Raw genomic sequence first — 6,899 nt, 5'->3', positions numbered from 1 at the left:
AGAGAGCGAGTTTGGTTTTGGACAATGTTGAGTTTCACTTCCTCTGGAAATGATCCAAAGGGTTTCGCTACATGTTATGAGGACTCACTGGGGAACATACACCTCATTGTTCTCCCTCCCTTAAAGGACTGTGTGATCCAGTGGGGAGATCATATATCAAAATTGTTTCCCAAACCTGTTTTGTAAGCAAATTCTGCTATAAAGTAAGTATTTACAATATTATCCTTGTTCCGTGCTATATTAAGCAAATAAGCCTCCAATTTGACAATTCAGTGTTAAAATGGCAAGTGAGCAGCCTGAGTACCATTCTCGTGCACCCTAAACTCCTTAGCGTTTCTCACTTTTTATTCAATGGTCTTCTTTTTTTTTTTTTTTTTTGGCCGCGCCCCACAGCACGCGGGATCTTAGTTCCCTGAGCAGGGTTTGAACCTGAGCCCCCTGCAGTAGAAGTGCAGAGTCTTAACCACTAGACCACCAGGGAAGTCTCAATGGTCTTTTTTTAAAAATAAATTTATTTATTTATTTATTTTTGGCTGCCTTTTGGCTGCCTTGGCTGCCTTCGTTGCTGCGTGCGGGCTTCTCATCGCGGTGGCTTCTGTTGTTGCAGAGCACGGGCTCTAGGGCGCACGGGCTTCAGTAGTTGTGGCACGCGGGCTCAGCAGTTGTGGTGCATGGGCTTAGTTGCTCTGCAGCATGTGGGATCTTCCCAGAGCAGGGCTCGAACCCTTGTCCCCTGCATTGGCAGGCGGATTCTTAGCCACTGCGCCACCAGGGAAGCCCATCAATGGTCTATCGTTGATACTTTTCCCACCATTCTTTCCAGCAATTTTTATCTGAAAATGTCCCAACTTTAAAAGCAGTATTCCTAGGAGCAATAGTGCAAATTATAAAGGGGGCGGGGGTGGGGAGGAAAAGAAAGGCCTAGTTCTTGCTCTGCAAATAAAAGGTCACAGTCTCTAGAATTGTGGTGACCTATAGGAAACCGGAAACTGGTCACTGTCCAACAACAATCAGCACATTATGATTTACTGAACAGTTAGTTCAAGTTCCCATGTAGGGGCGGTTTGCACATCCAACTGCTTGCTGAGCCTGGAAAACGTGATTTCTCATGGATACTAACCAGTCCTTTGGAACTCTGGCTATAACACACCCGGGAGTCAGACGTTGCAGCTGGCAGCAGCAGCAGGGAGGAGACGGGGACTGGGACTTCCAGGTTCTGTGTATTTCTAGGAATGTTGCTTAATCGAGACAGGAGACAATGGGGCCTGGTGGAGAGAACAGGCCTTTGGAATCAGCCAGTCTAGGGTGTGAATCCAGCCGTATGGCTCTGGGTGATCACTTACCCTTTGAAGCTTGGTTTCCTGAACTGGGATAATAAACAGTGGTACTGCTTTTCCAAAGGGTTTTGGTGAGAGTTGAAGGACAAAATAGGGCTTCCCTGGTGGCGCAGTGGTTGGGAGTCCGCCTGCCGATGCAGGGGACGCGGGTTCGTGCCCCGGTCCGGGAGGATCCCACATGCCGTGGAGCGGCTGGGCCCGTGAGCCATGGCCGCTGAGCCTGCGCGTCCGGAGCCTGTGCTCCACAACGGGAGAGGCCACAACAGTGAGAGGCCCGCATACCGCCAAAAAAAAAAAAGGACAAAATATACATAGGCACAGGGGCTAGGGCAATGCCTGGCTTGGAGTAAGTGCCCCTTGAACGTCCGTTAATGGAGCCAAGTGCTTTAAAGAAGGAGGTTCTTATGTTTAGAATGTTGGTTAAACAATTGATACAGGGGCTGAAGGGACCCTTGCCCTTGTGTCTCAAGGCCTCTTCGCTTGGCCATGGATAGCCCCTTAAGCAATAACCATGCCACCTCCTAGGGCCACATTGGTGAAAAGGCTTGTCGATTCCAGAAAGCCCTTTTAACTTGTTCTTGAGTATTTTAAAATCCCATCTATGCTGACAAAAGATGATGCTTGCTTCTCGGGGGGCAGATGACACATTCCTTTCATGCACTTTCCACCTCACTCGCACTAAACCTTGCTGCCCATCCAGGCAGCTGTGATCCACAGCGCGGAATATCTGATTAGGTAGCAAGTAACTGGGGATTTCTGTTCTAAGGGGGAACTCAACAAGGTTAAAATAGAGGAAACTATCTCATGGACCAACCCAGAACACTGAGATGAAAAGAAACAAATTGCTCACTTTCTACCACCTGTTTGAGAACAGAAGGATTTGCACTCAGTTATGTTAGCTAAAAAATGTACCCCTGACTCATTGTGGTACAGAAGCCTTTACCACACGAATGCTTTTGATGGAAAATCCGCCCCCTGCTCCGATACACCCTTTCATGCTGGTAATGACAGAGGCAACATAGCCCTTTCCATCAATATGTTCTGCACACTTCATAGCAGCTCTGCTTTTCCTATTCTGCATTTGCTATTTTAAGCAAGTACATAATGCATCAATTTTCAGACTCTTACTCAATGCCACTGCTACAGAACTGAGAACTCAGTAATCTTGTCAGGCGGCGCAGAACAATATTCCAACAGATGAAACATTCCATGCAGCCTTACTTCCCCTTTCCTGGGATGCAGCATCTATTTCTGGCCCTATAATGAGGGAGGAACCAGTGGCGGTGCTCCAGGCCCACTTTCCCCGGGAATCCCACATTACAGAAACCATTCACCATGCTGCTGCTGGGATACACATCAAAGGCCCTGTAGGGGACTTGAGACCATTCGACTGCTATCTTAGTTTTGATTTTAAGTTCCCAGAAATGGGTTGTTTGGATCCAGGCTGGAGCTTGCTGGCTGGGAAAGACAGTGTGGGTTCGCCCAGGCCACGCTGGTGCTTTTCCTGCTTGACCCTGAAGAGTTCCTGTTCTCTCCACAATCACTAACTTGATTGAAGAGCCCAAGACTAACCTTTATTTCCCTGTCCTCAGTTTCCTAAGAGATTTCAACGTAAAGTGTCCCCATGTGGCTTCTTGCCAAATTTGCCTTGACCTTGCGGCAGACACACTTCTAGTGGAAAGTCAATTGCACCTGATACCTTGTTGGGCAATTTAGGGAGATTTCCCTGCTGTGTGTGTTTACAGCTTTCGTGGCTTCTAATACAGGCTCTATTTACTGCCTGCAGGGTTACCTGGGAGAGAGAGCAGAGCAATCTGCCTCTACGGCCGTTGGCTCGGAAATGGGTTAGTCACGTTTTCCAGAGATCTACTCTTCATACCTGGCTGGTATAAATGGGCTGGGCCACTCCCACCAAACCCTCCAAGTTCTGCTCATTTTAGCTCACATCAATTAAAAATGGCACAACAAATTAGACTGAGTGCATAAGTGATGCTATTGAAAAGTGAGTAATTCAGTAATAACTGCGCCACTGCCTTCGTTCTAAAGAACCAATTCATAGCATCGAGTGCTTCAGCCATCCCTATGGGGACCTTGAATTACTGGCTCAACTTCATCAGCATAAAAACAATCAAACCAAATACACTCTTCCTCTGGGGCTGGAAGTCAGACACCCTGAGTAATATTTAGGTCACTCCTGCCTGGGCAAGTCTGAAAAATGGTTCGTGTCCTGATTAGACAGTTACAGATTTGTTTTAAACGACTGTCAAAGGAGGGGACCCCGCAGGCTTTTTAAGGCAGAGAGAGGTTCTGTGAGCAGTGCTGAAACAACCTGAAGGGGGCTGAAGCCAATCATCTCTTTGTTCAGCCCGGAAGTGTATCAGCATCAGCTTCACAGCTGAAGTCGAATCTCTGGGTTTGGTGAGTTTCTTGCTTCCCCTGACCTCCATTTCTGGGAGCCCTCAGAACAACACTGTTAACCTTGACTGAGCATCAGAATTGTCAGAGGAGCATCTGAAAAGCAGTGGTCAGTCCTTACTTGGAGAGACTCTGATCAGCCAGTCTGCACGTGGGCCCTTGGATGTTCGTTAGTGTTTTTTTGTTTTTTAAAATTTATTTATTTTAATTTATTTATTTTTGGCTGTGTTGGGTCTTCGTTTCTGTGCGAGGGCTTTCTCTAGTTGCGGCGAGCGGGGGCCACTCTTCATCGCGGTGCGCGGGCCTCTCACTGTCGCGGCCTCTCTTGTTGCGGGGCACAGGCTCCAGACGCGCAGGCTCAGTGGTTATGGCACACGGGCCTAGCTGCTCCGCGGCATGTGGGATCTTCCCAGACCAGGGCTCGAACCCGTGTCCCCTGCATTGGCAGGCGGATTCTCAACCACTGCGCCACCAGGGAAGCCCCTGTTAGTGTTTTAAAGCCCTGGGTAGTATTCCTGTGAGCCCCTGCCGCAGAGCACCAAAGCATCACCTTCCCTGGGAAGGACCAGAAAGAAGGGCTGCCTTGCCTTGGGTAAGTGCTCCAGTCAGCTGCTCAGGAACTGGCTTGGCAAATGACAAAGGCAAAATCCCCTTATTTTACAATTTAACTGATTCATCAAGCTTTTTATTCTGATGAGTTTCAGACATATTCTAGTTACACAAGAATTACTTAGAACAACTTTATTGAGGTACTTTGTACAGGAAGGGTGGAGTCCCTAAGTTCACAAGAGGACCGTGGAAATGGGCACCCCTGCTCACCCTCTGGACAGCCCCCAGGCCCCATCACTCTGTCAGCACCCTCCTTCTTGTCCACTTCTCATCTCTTTATTCAACAGATACATACTAAATCCTGAATGTGTGCTGGCCCTTGAAGATACAGGGGCATAAAACACACGTGTTGCTCCTGCCCTCACCAAGCTTAGAGTCTGGTGTGGAGACGTACGTAAACATGAATTACACACTCATCACTGTTTATCCCTAATTCTGGGAAGAGCTCTGAACGTAAAAAGTGCAGAATGCTTTGGAATCAGTGGGGGGGATGTAGTCTAGTCTCATCTACTCTTGGGGAAAGTGTTCCCTAGAGGCAACTGCAGTTCCACTTACTGTGTGTGCATCCGTGCAGGCATTGTTCTCTGTGAATGTAGCCAATACATACATACATACATATACATGTATACTCATTGGGGGGCAGGGACTCTAAAGCAAAACCCCAGCCTTTAACCATCTTTTAAAGGCGTACCTTTCATTTCAGATGTAGGAATGACAGTGACGGGGCCATGGTATGTTATGGAAGCAAGATGATACTGCAGAGCCACTGACTCAAGACCATGGTAAGTAAGAGTGGTCCAAGGTCGCTGGCTGTTAATCAGTGTTTCATCATTTAAATACTAGGTGTAGCCTTCAGAACATGGAAGAAGTCATTCCAAAACAGTGTTAAACCAAATACCTAACTATGTGTTGGATACAGTTGGTGTCTAGAAAATGCCTTTTATTTTTAAAATCTAATTAGACCATGGTGTGTCCTTTTTACAGACACTCCAATAGAGTGGCACAAATCTGTTTTCTTTCTGCTTTTTTTTTTTTCCCCTCGATGATGAGGGCATCAGCTAGACCATGAGCTAATCTGACATTTTAAGCCAGTGCCATTAGAGCCGCTATGCTGCTGCCCCAGGACAAAGATGGATGACACAAGGGTTACGGGTTGGGGGTCATTACTATGGTCTCAGTGCTCTTCATTACCAGCTTAGGTGGATGCTAATAGCAGTACAGGACACTACCCGCTCCCCCGGCCCCCCGCCCCCAATCAGGAGTTCAGGCCCTGGAAGCCCTGGTAATTCTGCTCTGGGGGCAGCAAACCCCATCTAGGTGAGGGACTGCCATAGCTGCTGCGTTCTCTCCGAGGCCAGATGAGCCACGTGCATTTCCACGCCTGTCAGCTCCAGTCACTCTGGGGAGCCGCGGAGGGCAACGAGCGGCCGCGGGGGGCCTCGGCCGGTCCTCTCACGCCAGGGTGACCACGGCAGGCCCGGGGCCCGGAGAGGCAGACCATGTGCCGAAGGGCAGACGTCCAGGTGCGGGAATAACGATACTTCCTGTTTTCTTAATCCTCTTTTTAAAAGACTGGTTTCAAGTGAGGCATTAAGGTCCCCAAGAATAACAAACGGGCCCCGGGCCTGTCTATGCCTCCGGATGAAGGGAGCGGGCTGCTTGATCCGGCACCTGCGGCGGAGCGGAGGCCAGGGGTCCAGGACCTGCGGCAGCTCGGGAAGGGCTGGTGCCGGGGAGCGTGGGGGCGGGGCAACAAAGGAGAGGGAGTCCGGGAGGGGAGGGAGGATGGAAGAGGGGGAGAAGGGGGATGAAAAAGGAAAGAGGGAGAGGGAGGAGGCGGGGAGCGAGTAAGACAAAGCGAATCTGCACCGCCCGGGTGGGCTGCCGCGGGGGAGGCGGCGCCGGGCCCAGGCAGCGGCTTTTAGCTCCGCCGCTCCCGCGGTCGCCATGGCAACGCGGAGCGATTCCAAGGAGGCGGGGAGCGAGTAAGACAAAGCGAATCTGCACCGCCCGGGTGGGCTGCCGCGGGGGAGGCGGCGCCGGGCCCAGGCAGCGGCTTTTAGCTCCGCCGCTCCCGCGGTCGCCATGGCAACGCGGGCATTAGCGATTCCATCTGACATTAAAATGCCGCCGCCGCCGGCCCGGAGCTGGGGTGCTTCGGCCGGCGGGTGGAAAATGTGTGCTCACACACACGCATGCCCACCGAGGGGGTCGGGCGGCGGGGGCCCCTTTTAGGCTGCAGTTTTATGCATCATTTATCGTGCACCCGCTTCCAATCCGCCCTCCCTCCTTCCGGCTGTTTTTGTTTGTTTGTCTTTCTAGAGAAGGTGATAATTGGGGGCTTAGATCATCTGCTGGCATATTGATGAGCTCACTGGGTTGCTAAAAGGGAATGGGGATATGGATTTGGGTTAGCTAAGGGTATGTGACTGGTTTAAGACAAAAACATCAAGAAACGGAATATTTGGACAAATAGGCTTTCTTTCTTTCTTTCCTTCCTTCCTCCCTTTTTTTAAAAAAAAAACAAAAAAACAGGGC

At 50.0% G+C, this 6,899-nt stretch overlaps 1 non-coding gene across 1 annotated transcript; it reads right to left on the bottom strand.

Annotated features, from left to right (window-relative positions):
- Positions 1-408: 408 nt before the first annotated feature.
- TRNAR-UCU (transfer RNA arginine (anticodon UCU)) lies at positions 409-481 on the bottom strand. The gene has a single exon. It is a non-coding gene; the product is annotated as a tRNA-Arg (tRNA).
- Between the last annotated feature and the right edge of the window lie 6,418 nt (positions 482-6,899).

The sequence above is a fragment of the Lipotes vexillifer genome, unplaced genomic scaffold (assembly GCF_000442215.2).
Source record: "Lipotes vexillifer unplaced genomic scaffold, Lipotes_vexillifer_v1.1 scaffold216, whole genome shotgun sequence".
In the NCBI taxonomy this organism is placed as follows: Eukaryota; Metazoa; Chordata; class Mammalia; order Artiodactyla; family Lipotidae; genus Lipotes; species Lipotes vexillifer.
This window is presented reverse-complemented; position numbering and strand designations above follow the sequence as displayed.